The sequence below is a fragment of the Kogia breviceps genome, chromosome 2 (assembly GCF_026419965.1).
Source record: "Kogia breviceps isolate mKogBre1 chromosome 2, mKogBre1 haplotype 1, whole genome shotgun sequence".
Taxonomy (NCBI): domain Eukaryota; kingdom Metazoa; phylum Chordata; class Mammalia; order Artiodactyla; family Physeteridae; genus Kogia; species Kogia breviceps.
Genome location: NC_081311.1, coordinates 155,867 through 172,234, shown reverse-complemented (window position 1 = coordinate 172,234; position 16,368 = coordinate 155,867). Strand labels below are relative to the sequence as shown.

The window sequence follows — 16,368 nt, the reverse complement described above, 5'->3', positions numbered from 1 at the left end:
TGGTGTAGTGGCCCCGTCTTCACGGTGTGGAAAGAAAGGAAATACACATGTTTTCCAAAGTCCGAGAACACAGGAAAATGGGACATCAGGTGAGGCAGAAGGTTCAGGCTGTGCTGGCTCAGCCGAGGAGGGGCTGCTTGGACGGCAAACTTCCTGCCTCCGCCCCACCAGGAGCTGCCGGGGGTGGGGGCGCGTGGAGCAAATGACCTCAGTGGCTGGACAGATTTGCTTGTGGAGAGTCCTGGAAGCTGGGGCGGTTTGGGGGTGTCTCTGTGCAAGTCCTGCTTGGAGACAATCTGGTGAGAGGGGCCTGCCCTCAGCCCCGTGGGGAGCGGCTGGGGCCTGACGGGAGCAGACAGGGAGAGATGGGCTGCAGCGCGGGGGACCCAGGCTGGGAGGGCTGGACCACAGGGTCATGAGGAGGATTGGGGAATTTATCCTGTGGATAATAAGGGTTGGATGAGGGTGGTGGACGGGTGGGGAAGGGGCGGGGGCCGAGGGTGGTCCCAGCAGGGGTCCCCCATGGGGGGAGGTGGAGAGGGGACAGACTCACAGCCCTGCAGGCCCAGTGGTGTGGAAGGAGCAGAGGAGGATGCCAGGGGCTGGGCCAAGGGGTGGAGGTTCGTGCCTACCACCTGGAGGAGGAGGTCATCACTGATTGGTGGGAGGAGGGGGACCAGCAGCTGCGGGGGTGGAGTGAGGGCTGTCAGGGGGCAGCTGTGGGTCTGGAGCTCAGAGCAGGGTCCTCCAGGAGGTGCCGGGATGGGCGTTTAGCGTGAGAATGGTCCTGGGCAGAGTCCAGGGCCCCTGGGTGTGGCCTGGAGAGGAGGGGCCCACACAGAGGAGGCCCAGGAGGCCCTGTCCTTACAGCTCTGCAGAGTCTGGTCGGGAGACCCCCACCACATCCCAGGGCCCAGAACTGCGAGGATTTCGTGGCCTTGACAAGAGCAGTGAGGGCTGAGAGCACCACCTGGGAGGTGTCTTCCGTCCCAGCTGAGGGCGGCCGGCCTGTCGCCTGCAGCCCGTTCCTGCCCTGAACCTGGGTCTCGGCTGCCCCCTCTGTCCTCCCTTCTTCGACCTCTTTCTCATCAGCGTGGCCACCTTTCTCATTAGAAGGAGCACCAGGAGGCCACCCTCCCCACCCACACGCACTCCCCCAGCACCCCTTGCCTCCCCTCACCCCAAACCAGTCCGGTTCGGGTCCTGACCCTGCTCCCCGCTCTGGCTCCTGTCTCAAACCCGGCAGAAGCTCTCCAGGCCTCGTTTTGCCTGGTTCTCTCTCGCTTCAGGTCCTTCGTGCCTTCTCCGAGGGCATCTGGCCTCTTCCCTTCAGGCTCTGCGTCCTTCCCTCACTCAGTCCTGACTTTCGTTGCCCACTATATACTGGTGATTCCAAGGGCTTTATTCTGGCGCTTTCTCTCTGGAGCCCCAGATCCAGGCACTGCACTGCCTGTGGGACATTTCCAGACCTGAGCTCAGCCTGGCATGGGGGTCTGCCCAGCCCGCTGCCTCCAGCCACTGTCACTGCTGTTGTCCTGTAGGGCCCTCCTCTCTCGCTGGGACCGACTCCACCCTCTTCCCTCCAGGCATCCATGCCCCGCTGGCTCGCTCTGGACAGGTCCTGTGGCCCCAGCACCTTGGAGACCCCGCTGTGTGGCAGGCCCTGGTCAAGCTGCACCTGCTGTTCCAGGTGTGTCAGCCAGGTGTGAGCTCCCTGACCCACCTGGTCTCGGCAGCACCTGGCAGCAGCCGGCAAGGGGCTGGCGTGCAATACTCGCTTTATTAATTAAATGACAAATCAGTGACCCAGTATTTTCACTGTGCTCTTTAAAATGATCTCTTTACAGAAGTTTGATTTGGAAGTACACCCGTTTTGAAAGAGGGACGTGCCCATAATTTCTGACATAAGTCATCTCTCGTGGGACATCTGTTGCATCGTGGGGGCTGCCATGGCAGCTGAGCGGCTGCACGCTCGGAGCCTGGAGCTGATGCAGCGATGGGGTCGTCAGCACCAGGTCTCCCGGCGAGAGGTCCCTCGCGTGAGCTCTGCCCACAGTCGTGGCCGAAGGGGCAAAGTGTGGGCTTGGCCTCCCGCCCACAGGGCTGCGTCTCTGTTCCCCCACCCCCTCCCCGTGGATGGTGGAGAGACCTTCCCTCCCAGACAGACTCTCCAGCCGCCCAGCACCCGCCCCTGGTGCAGTGCACAGTCCTGTCTGGCTTGGATGGCACGGCCCTCACTCATTCCTCGCACCTGAACCCCACGTGACATGGTTCTCGCCCTCCGTAATGCCCTGGTCGGGGGTCACTGGTCAGCACAGGGCCCGTCGGCTGCTGAGCTGGCTGCATGAATGCTGAGTGAGGGGGACAAATGAGAGGGGTCCTGAGGGGGTTAGTTGGTGGGTCCTGGGGGCAGGTGGGGAGTGCACCCTAAGAGGCCGTGCCCAGGGCCTGGGCCACCCTCTGCGCCATGCTGTGCACGGCCTCCTTGACCTCCGGTTCCGCAGGCAGTAGATGACGGGCTTGAGCAGGAGGCGGAAGCACTGTGTGGACCGCGGACACCAGCTTGTTGAGGTCGAAGGAGTAGCTGGCGCGAGGCCGGGCGTAGATGAAGAGGGAGGCCGAGGAGAAGGTGAGCGCCACGGCCAGGTGCGGGGCACAGGTGGAGAAGGCCGCTGGCGGACGGCATGCGCAGCGCTGCACTGACGCTGGCGGTGTAGGAGGAGCCGGGGAGCGCCAGCAGGAAGCCCACGAGCTCCGCCAGCGACACGTCGGGGCTCGCCAGGCTCAGCAGCGGGGACAGTCACAGAAGAAGTGCTTCATGACGTTGGGGCCGCAGTAGCCCAGGCGCAGGATGAAGACAGCCTTTTCCACGGAGTCGGTGAAGCCCGAGAGCCAGGAGCCAGCGGCCAGGAGGCTGCAGAGGCCGGGGCTCGTGATGGCTGGGTAGCGCGGGGGGCTGCAGAGGGCCACGTAGCGGTCACAGGCCACGACGCCTAGGAGCGTGCACTCCGGTGCCAGGTGCAGGCCGGAGCCAGGAAGAGGTACAGCCGCACCGTGCAGCCCGCGGAGGAGATGCGGCGGAACTCGGGCGCCGCCAGGCTGAGCGGCGTCTTGAGCACCGTGACAGAGATGCACCTCACCTCCAGGAAGGACAGGCTGCTGGGGAAGACGCACATGGGCTAGTGCAGTGCGGGGCCGGCGCGGACCACGGTGATGGTGAGCGGGTTCTCGGTGACGGTCAGCGGGTAGGCCAGCAGGCGCGCCACCAGCAGGCACACGGGCAGGCCCAGCGAGCCCCGGACACCGACCAGGATGAGCTCAGTCACCTCTGAGGGGTTGGCCCCTGCAGACGTGACCTGGGGGCAGAGGGGCGGGTTAGGCGCTGCGCCTCCCTCGAGGCCGTGTCAGCCGAGCTCCCCACGAGGGGGGGACCTGACCCTCGTCTGCGTCCCCCTGTGCTGCCCAGGGCCTGGCCCATGGCACCACGAGTTTCCCACCGGGCGCTGGGTGGGAGCTGGGTAGACGTGGGCTCTGTCTGCTCTGGGGCGGCCAGCCCAGCCTGGTCGCAGATGGTAGACGGATGCTGTGTGTCGTGGGGAAGGCTAGCCGGGCACCAGGAGGACGCCTGAGAGGCCCGACCTGGCAACCCGCAAACAGGCTTCCTGGGGACTGGTGGGGGCCCTGGCCCAGGTGACCGAGGTCAGGGACAGTGGGCACGTGAGCCGGGGCAGAGTGGGAGCAGCCAGGCTCCTGCTGTCTTCCCAGGTAAGTGGCAGGTCCCCACCACCCTGTACACGCGATGACAGCCCTGCTAAGTTTACCCCGTGGTCACCCGCGGCACTCAGCGGGCTGCAAAAAGGGCAACGCCTGCTCCCAAGGAGAAGCAGGCTCCCGAGGAGTTAGCAGGACCCAGGAATCCGAGTCCCCCCGCCCTGGGTCCCCTCGCAGCCCTGGATGAGCAAACTGTGACCCCAGAAGCTGAGTCCCCTCCACGGCCCTCAGGATCCAGCCCTCAGCTGCCCGGCCCCATGCCAGCTCCTGCCCAGTTCTGTCTGAGACTGGTCCTGCGGCCGTGGCTCTGCAGGGAGGCTCTGTGGGCGGGGCCTCCCCGTGGGGATCTCAGCCCCCACCCCAAGTGATAGTCAAGGGGCTGCGAGGGGCCAGGGCTGGCGGCGGCTTCTCCCCTGTTACAAGAAATTGTCTTTACAGGCTTGAAAGGACCAGATCCTAAAGACAGAAGTCAGCTCCCCTCCCGTTCCTCGCTGGGCAGCCGGGTCTCTTACCTCCTGTTGGCCCCCTACCCCCTGCCCCACGTCAGCCTGTCCCCTGCCCCAGGAACGGGCCCTCCAGACATCCTAGTGAGCTTCCAGGTCTCCAAAACCCGTTTAAAAGTCAGTCCAGGGACTTCCCTGGTGGTCCAGTCGTTAGGACTCCACGCTTCCACTGCAGGGGTCGCGGGTTTGATCCCTGGTTGGGGAACTAAGATCCCACATGCCACGTGACGTGGGCAAAAAACAAGTCAGTCCACTCATTTGTAGTGTGGCGGGGGTTTTAGCTTTTTGTCTGCACTGTATGGGACTCAGAACAGGGCCCTGAGTGGGTCCACACACTTGACGTTGAAGTAACACCCAGTTGAGACCCGGCTGCCCAGCGAGGAACGGGAGGGGAGCTGACTTCTGTCTTTAGGATCTGGTCCTTTCAAGCCTGTGAAGACAATTTCCTGTAACAGGGGAGAAGCCGCTGCCAGCCCTGGCCCCCTGCTAGAACAGGCTGGATCACGTGTGCAGGAGAACAGAAACCCCAGCCTCGTGTCTCTGCCCTTGTTTCGTGTCTGCTCCAGGCGGGAGGAACCTCCCGTTTTCATCCTGCAAAGACTTTAGGAGGTAGCAGGGCCCCGAGCTCCAGGGTGTGGGCTCTGGGACGAGCAGCTCGGGTTCAAACCCTGCCCTCCCCCGGCCACCTGAGCCTTGGACGGGACAGCTGCCCTCCGCGCTCCTCTGGTCTCTCAGCTGTCCCGCGGGGTCATGGCAGGACCCCGGCTGAGCTCGCCTGCTACAGACCCTGGGGGGGGGGGCCTGGTGGCCACAGGGGCGGCGGTGACTCCAGGCGGAAGAGGAAGCCTGGGCAGACCTCGGTGGTGCGGTGTGGCCCCCGGCATGGCCAGGGCCTGGGCACAGCCACCCCGGGCCCCTCTCTCTGCACTCTCCCACTGTGGCTCCTGGCAACCGTGTCTGCTCTGAGCCGCCGCAGACCGCCTGTGGGACTTGGAGCAAAGCTCAGTACTCGCCCAGCTCCTGTTTTTCAGTCTGATGGGGTGGGAGGTGGGCCTGAGTTCTCATCGCACAGATGCATGGGGACAAACCACAAGGTCCCCGTCTTGCACCACGATGTACCAGTCAACACGCATGCTCCCCAAACCCGACACGAGCGCAAGTGCCACACGCCGTCCCCCAGACTTAGATTCACTCACAGGTGCCTGCACCCTCCGCATCCAGCCCACAGGCCCCCGGGGCAGAGCAGGCATTCACGTGAACACCACACCCCCAGGCAGACGAAGACACAGAGACGGCGGTGCCCGTGCCCCAGAGAGACACTCAGACGTCCCCGTCCGTACGCCACCTGCACAGAAGCACATGGACAAACACGGCCCCGACACAAGGGTAAACCCCATACCACAGACACGCTGCCCTTTGCACGGGCGCCAGTCAAGACACATGCCCGGCTACCGACAGCCCTGGCTGGCTCGCTGCCATTGCTGCGGGAATGGTGCACACAGGTACACGCGCTCGGACGCGGGAACACGGGCACACGCACCCTCAGCGCCTCCCGTGCAAGACTGACGCAGGCTCAGGCGCTGGAGCTGGGTTCAAGTCCGGCCCTGCCCACGCTCTGCTCACCCGTCACGGGGCGCCCGACAGTTGTCTGGGGCAGGGGCCTGGCAGATGCAGCTCTGTACCTGGTCCTGAGCGCTCAGAGGGACTCAGGTTCTGCACGCGTGTTCGGCTGGGTCAGGGCAGGCAGCGGTTGACCAGGGGCCCCTGCAGCGTGTGTCGTGCTGACGGCTGAACCCAGCTCGGGAACCCGGGCCCGCGGACCACCCCGTCCCAGGACTGTCGCGTTGCCTGCGACCATCCAGAGCATCCCTCCCAGGATAGAGCTCTGAGGATGCGAAAGGGGTGATCCTGGCTCCAGAGGTTCCCTTCACAGCAGAGACCCGTCGCGGGGGAGACAGCAGTCGATGCCCGAGACGGCAGCAGGTGCCTCCTCCGAGGTCCCTGTTTCACAGGAGCAGGAGTCAGGTCTTCTGGGGGAAAGCACAGGGGACCACAGTCTCCTCTGCGCGGGGAGAGCGGCCGAGGGCCGGGCAGCCTGGGAGCCCACACCCCCCGCCTCCCAGGCCACGAGTGTGTTTCCAAAGGATGACTGCGTCTTAAACGGGAGGCTGACCTTGGTCCTCAGTCACTTTCTTCTCGCATGAAAAGAGCCCACAGAAGGGAGACGCAGGCAGAGGAGGGCAGGGCCGGGCCCCTCCGCCCCCCGTCCCAGGGGCCAGTGCACAAGACACCTACGCGGCCTCGGCTCCTCCCGGGAGGCCCAGGCCTCTGCCCAGGGGCCCCCCTGTCCTGTGACTATAGCTCTGCCAGCCACAGTGGCTGGACTCAGAGCCCAGAGGGAAAACTGCCCTCCCCCGCTGTCCTTGTGGGAACAGAGCCGGTGTGACAGAGGTAGGAGGTGGGTGCAGGTGGACACCCTCGCCGTCCAGCGGCCGCTCAGTGCAGCAGAGGGGGGTCGGGTAGAGACCACTTCCCACCCCTGGCCAGAGCTGGGGGCGCGGGAGCGCAGCTGTGGGCTCCGGTGCTGGGCGGCCCACCCTGCGGGCCTCTGTCTGCAGCACCGTGGCCTCAGCCTCCCCTGGCTCTGCCTGTGGCAGAGAGGCCGCTAGCACCTTCCAGGGAGCGTGGCTCCGGCCCCATGTGAGCCTCCCTGGCCACCCGCCCGCGCCACCAGTCCGCTCTCCTAGGGCAGGTCTCCCCACCACTGCGCCTTCCCGGGCCCTGGCAGCACTGCGTGTGCACCTAGACTCGTGGGTCGGCTGTCTCTCCCGGAGGCCTGTTCGGCGCGGGCGGTCTCAGGCTGCAGAGCTGCTGGGACTTCTCGCTTGTTTGTCGCCGACTTTGGCGCACGGTTGGAGATTTTCTTCTTGGGAGTCCAGGCATCCGTGGACAGCCCTCTCGGCTCACAGCCGCCGGTTCAACCTCCACTTCCCCGGGCCCTGTACCCCGCGCCTCGTCAGCCCCTCTGCACTGACACCCCGGCTTCCCATGGCCCACAGCTTCCGCTCTTGGCCTGCCTGTTTCTTGGGTCACTCCCACAGCACCCCTGCTCCCACCGCAGTGAGCGCCGCGCCCCGCCTCCAGCGTTGGCACTCACCCACCCCCTGCAGAGCCCCCATCTCTGGCTCTGCAGCATGAGCTGCCTTCCTGGAAGGCTTCCTAAACTCTACCCCCCGGCACCCCTTCTCGGAAAACAAGCCACAGGTGGGGCCGGACTTCCTGCTTCCCCCAGAGACCTTATCTTTATCCAGCACTTCCTGCCGATGACTCCACGGGGCTGGCCTCCCCCAGGGTGCGCCGAGCTCTGCACCCCAGCCCCACACCCCAAGGGCCCTCGTCCAGCTCGGCTCCTGGGTCTTCACCTCCTTTCCCTCCAGCATCAGCATGGAAATTCCCACCTCTGCCCCTTGGTAACTGGCACCCTCACTTGCTCACCCCACTAGGGCCAGCAGGGCACGGAGGCCTGCCACTGGTCCCTGGAGGTGCCTGGTGGTGTGAGCGGGGAGGAGGGACTCTACTCCTAGACGCTTCTCTCTGCTTCCAGCCCACGCTGCCCAGCTGGCCCTTGTAGGAGAGCCCCGACCACCCCGGACTGCGCACCCAGAAGGGGCTGCTGAGGGCTGCTTGTGGTTGACTCGGATGACTATTCCCACTCATTGGGTTTCCATGTAAATTTTAGAATCATTTTGGCGTCTAGTCCCCTCCTTCAATAGTTTAATGCGGGAAAAGTTTGCGTCTTTGCAAGACTGAGTCTTCTGTGAACTTGGTGCCTTTCCTTCCTTCCTTAAACTTTCCTTCAGTGTCACTCAGTTTTCTCATAAAGCCTCCACCTCTTTCATTAGAGTAATTCCTAGATATTTAATATTTTTGTTGCTTTTATAAAGTGTATCTATTTAAAAGAATTCATTTTCTGTTTATTCTCACATATAGAAAAACAAGTGACTTGTTTATTGACAAGTTATCCAGTTATCTTGATAAACTTTCTCCTGAGTTCTGCTAACCTATCTGTAGATTCTTCTGGATTTTCACATTCCCAGTGGCCTTGTCTGTGAGAATGACAGTTTCCAACACTTACGATTTTCTTCTTAACTTACTGCACTGGCTAAGACCTCCAGGGCAAAGTCAGACAGAAACGGTGAGAATAGCCTGTTTTTGATCTCAGAAAGTAGGACGTTGGCTGCGAGCTGTGTTCTGGTGACACTTCTTATCAGATTAAGGAAATTCCCTCCTACTTCTTTTTTTTTTTTTTTTTTTTTTTTTGTGGTACGCGGGCCTCTCACTGCTGTGGCCTCTCTCGTTGCAGAGCGCAGGCTCCGGACGCTCAGGCTCAGCGGCCATGGCTCACGGGCCCAGCCGCTCCGCGGCACGTGGGATCTTCCCGGACCAGGGCACGAACCTGTGTCCCCTGCATCGGCAGGCGGACTCTCAACCACTGCGCTGCCAGGGAAGCCCCCTCCTACTTCTAGTTTACAAAGTCTTACCTTATTTATTTATTATCAAATGGATATTGAATGTTACATACTTTTTTTGCATCTCTGAAGATGACAGTGTGATTTTTCTCTCTTAGTATTTCATTGTGGGAGTTAACAGTGATTTTCTAACGTTAAACCAACTTTGCGCTCCTGGAGAATAGCCAGCTTGGAGATAATTAGTATGTTTTGCACACATTGCTGATTCTGTTGGTTCTGGGCCTGTGGTCTTCTCAGTGGGAGGCTTTTCCTTCTTTAAACACAGCATTCTTGAGATGTAATTGACACACACCAAATAGCACACATATAAAGTGTACAGTTTGGTCATTTTTGACGTATGTGCACACCCGGGAAACTCTCACCACGACCAAGAAAACAGGCATTTCCACCAGCCCAGAGCTTCCTCCTCTCCGCCCCTGCCCCCTCCTCTCCAGGCAATACTGACCTGTTTTCTGTCCCTGTCAGTCAATTATATGTAAATGGGATCATGTCCCCGTGGTCGTGTAGTTCACCCCTTTTATTCTATTGTATGGATTTGCCACATTTGCCTGTTGACAGCCATTTTTGTTGCTTGAGTTTTCGGCTGTTGTGAATAATACAGCTATGAACATTCCTGTACAAAACTTTTCATACTCACAGGCTTTAATTCCTCCTGGGTAACTACCTGGGAGTGAGATGGCAGGATCGCATGGTGGGGTGTGTGTAACTCGCTGTGAAATGCCACACTTTCCTCGGGTGGTTGCAGACCGTGAGCGCTGGCTGCTCTACGTCCTCACTGATGACATTCGGCCAGTCTTTGAATTTCAGTCCTTCTGACAGGCATGTAGGGACTGCATTGTTGTTTTAATTTGAAATTCCCCAAAGAGTTATTTGCCATCCATGTTTCTTCTTTGGTGAAGTTCAAATAATTTGTCTATTAGACCATTGGGTGATTTCCTTATCCTTGAGTATGAGGGTACATTATATCTTCTGAATATAAGTCCTTTATTAGATGTATACTTTTCAAATATTTCCTCTTGGTCTGTAGTTTGTCTTTTTGTTCTATTTCAAAGAAAAGTGTTAACTTTTGATGTAGTCCATTTATCTATTGGTTCTTTTATATTTTGTATTTTGGGGTCATATCTAAGAAATACTTGCATAATCCCAGGTCACAAAGGTTTTCTCCTATGTTTTCTTCTAGAAGTTTTATAATTTTAGATTTTACATTTAGGTCTATGATGCATTTTGAGTTAATTTTTGCATATGGTATGAGGTATGGATCAAAGTTCACTTTTTTTCTACTGAGTTGCTTTGATAAAAATCCATTGTCCATATATTTGTGGATCTATTTCTGGTCTCCCTATTCAGTTCCATTCGTCTGTTTGTCTGTCTTGACACCAATACATTTTCTTGATTTCTGTACCTTTATAATAAATCTGAAATCAGGTGGTGTTAGTCCTCCAAATTTGTTACCCTTTTTCAAAGTTGTTTTGGCTCTTCTAGGTCCTTTGAATTTCCACATGAGTTTTAGGATAAGTTTTTCAATTTCTACAGACAAGTTTTCTGGAGGCTTTGGATGAGATTACATTGAATCTAGAGATCAGTTTGGTGAGAATTGACATATTAACAATGTTGAGTCTTCTGATCCAGGCACACAGAACATCTCTTGATTTATTTAGACCTTTAATTTGCCTCAGTGGTCATCTGTAGTTCTCAGTGCGTAGATCTTTCATATCTTTTGTTGGGTATATTCCTAAGTAGTTCATATTCTTGGTGATTTTGTAATTGGTATTTTCAAGTTTTAATTTGAAATTGTTTATTGCTAGTATATAGAAGTACAGTTGATTTTTTGTACATTAATCTCATGTCATGCAACTCACTTACTAGTCCAAAAAGATAAGCAGAGACATGGAAGATATATAAAAGATCCACACCAAACTTCTAGAGATGAAAACCAGATGTATGAGATGAAAGTTACACTGGAGGGGACAATACATATATGTTAAATAATTTATAAGAAAAGATGAATATAATGTGTAAGGAGAGGAGAGTTTCAGTAAGATATGGGTAAACAAGAAGAAAAACAAATGAAAATCTTCCAACTGAAAAATATAGTATTTGCTATTAGAATCATCAACAGAATTAGTATCAGATAGGATGTGAAATAAAAGGATCATGTGAAATACTACAATATTAATTCAAGACACACTGTCGTGGGTTTGGGATGCTTATTTTATAAGAAATGTAGCTTAAAAGTCAATAGAAATAAAATGGAATACTAAAAAAGCAACCCAAAGGAAGTTAGGGAAGAGGAACAAAGAGTAGCTGGACAAATAGAAAACAATGGTATGGCAGACTTACACTCTACCATGTCAATAATTGCATTTAATGTAAATGGACCAAACAATCTAATTAAATGGTGGAATGGCTAAAAAAACAAGGCCATGTTTCATGCTATTTACAAGAGATGTACTCTAAATAGAATGACACAAATAGGATAAAAATTAAAAGATGAAAAATGTATACCATGCAAATAGTAAGTATATGAAAGCTGGTGTGGCCACATGAATGGCAGATAAAATAAACTTCAAGATAAGGCGTACTACTGAGATTGAGGAGCATCTTGTAATGACAACAGGGCCACATTTTAAAATTTCATCCTTTCCAATGAGTAAGTTTTATTTCTTTTTATTGTCTTATTGCAATGGCTAGACCTTCCAGTAATATGTTGAGTAAGGGTGGTGAGAATGAACATCCTTGTACAGTTCCTGATCTAGAGGGAAAACATCCAGTCTTTCACCATTAAGTATGATGTTAATTGTAGGTGTTCTGTAAGTGCTCTTTATGAGATTGAGGAAGTTCCCTTCTATTCCTAGTTTTCTGAGAGTTTTTTACTTATCCTGAGTGGAGTGTGAATTTTGTCAAATGTTTTTTCTGCATCATTGATATGATCATATAATTTGTCTTCTTAGCCTTTTGTGGGTGGATTTCAGTGATTGATTTTCAAATATCGAACCAGCCTTGCATGCTTGTGATAATTCCACTCAGTTGTAGTATATTGGTCTTTTTATATACAGGATTATATCTGATAAAATTTTGTTGAAGATTTTGCATTTAAATATATTAGAAATATTGGTTTCTAGTTTTCTTTTTCTTTTACTCATCTGTAGTTTTCTGTCTTTGGCTGGATTTAGTATCAGGGTAATCCTGGTCTTGTAAAATGAGTTGAGAAGTGTTCCATCTTCTTTTATTTTCTTGAAAAGATTGTGTGAAATTGGTGTATTCTTATTTAAATTTTTGGTAAAATTCTCTTTGAAACCATCTGGGCCTAGACATTTCTTTTTCAGTAGTATTTAAACTTTATTTTTTTTAGAACAGTTTTAGATTTACACAAAAATGGAGAAGATAGTACAGTGAATCATCATATATTCCACCACCAGTTTTATCATTATTAACATCTTACATTAGTGTAGTATATTTGCTACAATTAATGGAACAATATTGATACAGTATTATAAACTAAAGTCCATAGTTTATTCAAATTTCCTTAGTTTTTACCTGATGTCCTTTTTCTCCCAGGATCCCATCTAGGCCGCCACATGACACTTAGTTGGCCTGTCTCCTTAGGCTCCTGCTGGATGTGACAGTTTCTTATACTTTCCTTGTTTTTGATGACCTTGACCGTTGTGAGGAGGGCTGCTCAGGTATTTTGTAGGACGCCCCTTTATTGGAATTTGTCTGATCTTTGTCTCATTGGATTGTGGTTATTGGGAGGGAGATGACAGAGGTAAAGTGCCCTTCTTGTCACATCACGTTAAGGGCAAATACCCTCAACATGACATGTCACTGTCAATATTGACCTTGAACACCTGGCTGTGGTTGTGTTTGTCAGGTTTCTCCACTGTCAGGTTACTCTTTCCCCCCCGATTCTATTCTATGTTTTACTCTTTGGAAGGAAGACACTATGTGTGGCCCACACTTAAGGGAGATTATGCTCTCCCTGCTTGAAAGCATAATCCACACAAAATATTTGGAATTCTTCTGTATGGGAGATTTACCTCTTCTGCCCCATTTGATTTATTTATTATTTACTATTGATTGATTTATTCAATATTTATATCGGTATGGCTCAGGAATATTTATTTTACACTTTGGGTTGTTATCCATTGTTGTTTTATTTATTTTGTTGTTCATATTGTTCCACCTTTGGCCTTTGGGTGTTCTTTCAGCTTTCCCCTGTGTACCTTTGGCATACTTCCTTCAAATTTTTTTTTTTTTATCGTTTGTTTTTGATCACTTCTTTACTTTTTGGCACTAAAAGATGCTCCCAGCTCATCTTGTACTTTTTTCTACCTCAGTTTTAGAATCAGCCATTTCTCCAAGGAGCTATGGTTTCTTTCATTGGATAATGGCATTAGAAACCTAGATGTGGACCCTAGGTGTGCTCTTTGCTACTGGAGTGTCTTTGCTCCTAGGCCCTCTCAGCTGACACGTATCTGCACACATGTCTATAGACATATACACATATCTATAAATATTTCCATCTGTAAGCATCTGTATCTATATTAAGCTAAACATGAGATCTTACTGATGTCTCCAATTCTAGTCCATCACTACATGACTCATTCTAACCTCCCTTGCTAATCTGCAAATGTCCATTCCAACATGGAGAACCTTGGCTTTAGGAGCATTTTGATTACAAAAACTTAACTTCCTTAATAGTTATGGGACTATTCAGGTTATCTATTTCATCCTGGCTGAGTTTTAGTAGTTTGTGATTTTCAAAGAACTGGTCCAACTCTTTCCCCCCCCCACACACACTTGGTTTTATTTTCACTTCATTTTTGCTAGACAAAATTCTTCTGCAGGATGATGTTTGTGTCCGTCTCTTTTAAGTTGTCAAATTTATGAGCTTAAAATTGTTCTTAGTAGTTCCCTAGTATCCTTCTAATGGCTGTAGGATCTGTTGTGATATCACCTTTTAAAATTCCTGATACCGATTAGTGTCTTCTCTTTTAAAATCTTTGTCAATTTTTCTAGAGGTTTATTAATTTTATTGAATTTTTTCAAAGAACTGTTTTTTTGTTTCTTTAATCTTCTCTATTGTTTTCCTATTTTCAATTTCATTGATTTATGCTTTTAGCTTTCTAATTTTCTTTCTTGTGCATACTTTGGCTTTATTTAACTCTTCTTTTTCTAGATTTTTGAGGTTGGAATTGAGATTACTGATTAGACAGTTTTTCTGTTATGTAGGCATTTAGCAGTATAAATTTACCTTAGCATTACTTATTAGCTGCATCCCAAAAATTTTGATATGCTGTATTTTCATTTTCATTCATCTCTTTGGGTTTTTAAAAATTTCTTTTGAGATTTCATCTTTGATCTATGGATTACTTAGAAGTGTGTTTAATTTCCAAATGTTTGCAGATTTTTCAGTTATATTTCTGGGATTTATTTCTTGTTTGATTCCACTGTCGTCAGAAAATGTGCTCTGCATGATCTCAGTCCTTTTAAAATTTGTCAAGGTTTATTTTATGACCTACGTTATCATCAATTTTGGTGACTGTTCCATGTGTGCATGAAACAAATGTGTATTCTACTCTTATTGTATGGAGTTTTCTATAAATGTCAACTAGATCCTGTTGCTTGATGGTGTTGTTCAGTTGTTCTAGATCATTATTGATTTTCTGTCTAGCAGTTTTATCAGTTGCTGTGAATGGGGTGTTGAAGTCTCCAACTAAAATTGTGGATTTGTCTATTCCTCCTTTTAGCTATAACCGTTTTTGTTTTACAAATTTGAAGCTCCATGGTTTGGTGCATACACATTTACGATTGTTCTATCTTCTTGGAAGGTTGGTCTTTTTATCAGTATGTAATGTCCTTTCTCCCTAGTAATTTTCTTTTATCTGAAATGTTTCTCTGACATTAATTTACCCATTCATGCTTTTCTTGATTAATGTTTACATGGGAGATCTTTTTCTATCCTTTTATTTTCAACCAACCTATGTCATGTTTGAAGGGAGCTTCATGTAAACAACACATATTTGGGTCTTTTTTTTGGTTTGTTTGTTTGGTTTTTTGGTTTGTTTGTTTTGTTTTGTATTCACTCTGTCAATATCTGTCTTTTGATTTGTGAATTTAGACCATTTACATTTAATGTATTATTGACATGTTAAGGCCTTAAGTCTGCCATCTTATTTTTTGTTTTCTATTTGTTCACACTGTTTCTCATGCCTCTATTTCTTTTTAAAAAATTGTTTCTTTGAGAGTTATGTGAACATTTTAAAATTTCCATTTTTGATGTATTTACAATGTTTTTGAGTTTTGAATAATTTTATTTTTTTCCTTTTTAATTGAAGTATAGTTGATTTACAATATTATATTAGTTTCAGGTGTGCAGTATAGTGATTCCGTACTTTTATGGATTATACTACATTAAAAGATGTTACAAGAAAATGGCTATAATTCCCCATGCTATAAAGCTATCCTTGTTGCTTATCTATTTTAAACATAGTAGTTTGTATCTCTTAATTTCATACCCCTAATCTTCATCTCTCTCTTCCCTCTCTCCTTTGGTAACCATTGGGGTTTTTTTCTACATCTGTGAGTCTGTTTCTGTTTTGCATATACATTAACTTGTATTATTTTTTAGATTCCATATGTAAGTGATATCATACAGTATTTGTCTTTCTCTCTCTGACTTCTTTAACTAAGCATAATATTCTCTAGGTCCATCTATATTGCTGTAAATGGCAGAATTTCTTTTTTTTTTTTCAATATTTTCTTGGCCATGCTGTCTGGCATGTGGGATCCTAGTTCCCTGATCAGGGGTCAAACCCATGCCCCTTGCATTGGAAGTGTGGAGTCTTAACCACTGGACTGCCAGGGAAGTCACATGAATTTCATTCTTTTTTATGGCTGAGTGATATTCCATTGTGTATATATATATATATATATATATATATATATATATATATATATATATATATATATATATATATATCTCACATCTTCTTTATCCATTAGTCTGTTGATGGGCGCTCCATATCTTGGCTATTGTAAATAGTGCTGCTATGCACATTGGGGAGCGTGTATCTTTTCAAATTAGTGTTTTTATTTTTTCTGGATATATGCCCCAAAATGGAATTTCTGGATCATATGGTAGTTTTACTTTTTTGAGGAACCTCCATACTGTTTTCCTTAGAGGCTGTACCAATTTACATTCCTAACCACAGTGTACACAGGTTCCCTTTTCTTCACATCCTCTCCAACATCTGTTACTTGTAGACATTTTGATAGCCATTCTGACAGGTGTGAGTTGATATCTCCTTGTTTTGATTTACATTTCTCTAATAATTAGCAACATTGAGCATCTTTTCATGTGCCTGTTATCCATCTGTATGTCTTCTTCAGAAAAATGTCTATTCAGGTCCTCTGCCCATTTTTTGATTGGGTTGTTTGTTTGTTTGTGTGTCTTTGTTTTTGGCCATGCCTTGCATCTTGTAGGATCTTAGTTTCCTGACTAGGGATCGAACCTAGGCCTCAGCAGTGAAAGCGCTGAGTCCTAACCACTGGACCACCAGGGA

At 49.9% G+C, this 16,368-nt stretch overlaps 1 long non-coding RNA gene and 1 other non-coding gene across 2 annotated transcripts; both read right to left on the bottom strand.

Annotated features, from left to right (window-relative positions):
• Nucleotides 1–1,810: 1,810 nt before the first annotated feature.
• LOC131751539 (uncharacterized) lies at nt 1,811–7,506 on the bottom strand. The gene is made up of 3 exons (XR_010839280.1): nt 7,077–7,506; nt 5,957–6,275; nt 1,811–3,356 (listed from the first exon to the last, which is right to left on the bottom strand). It is a non-coding gene; the product is annotated as an uncharacterized lncRNA (long non-coding RNA).
• Nucleotides 7,507–16,296: 8,790 nt separating this feature from the next.
• TRNAE-UUC (transfer RNA glutamic acid (anticodon UUC)) lies at nt 16,297–16,368 on the bottom strand. The gene has a single exon. It is a non-coding gene; the product is annotated as a tRNA-Glu (tRNA).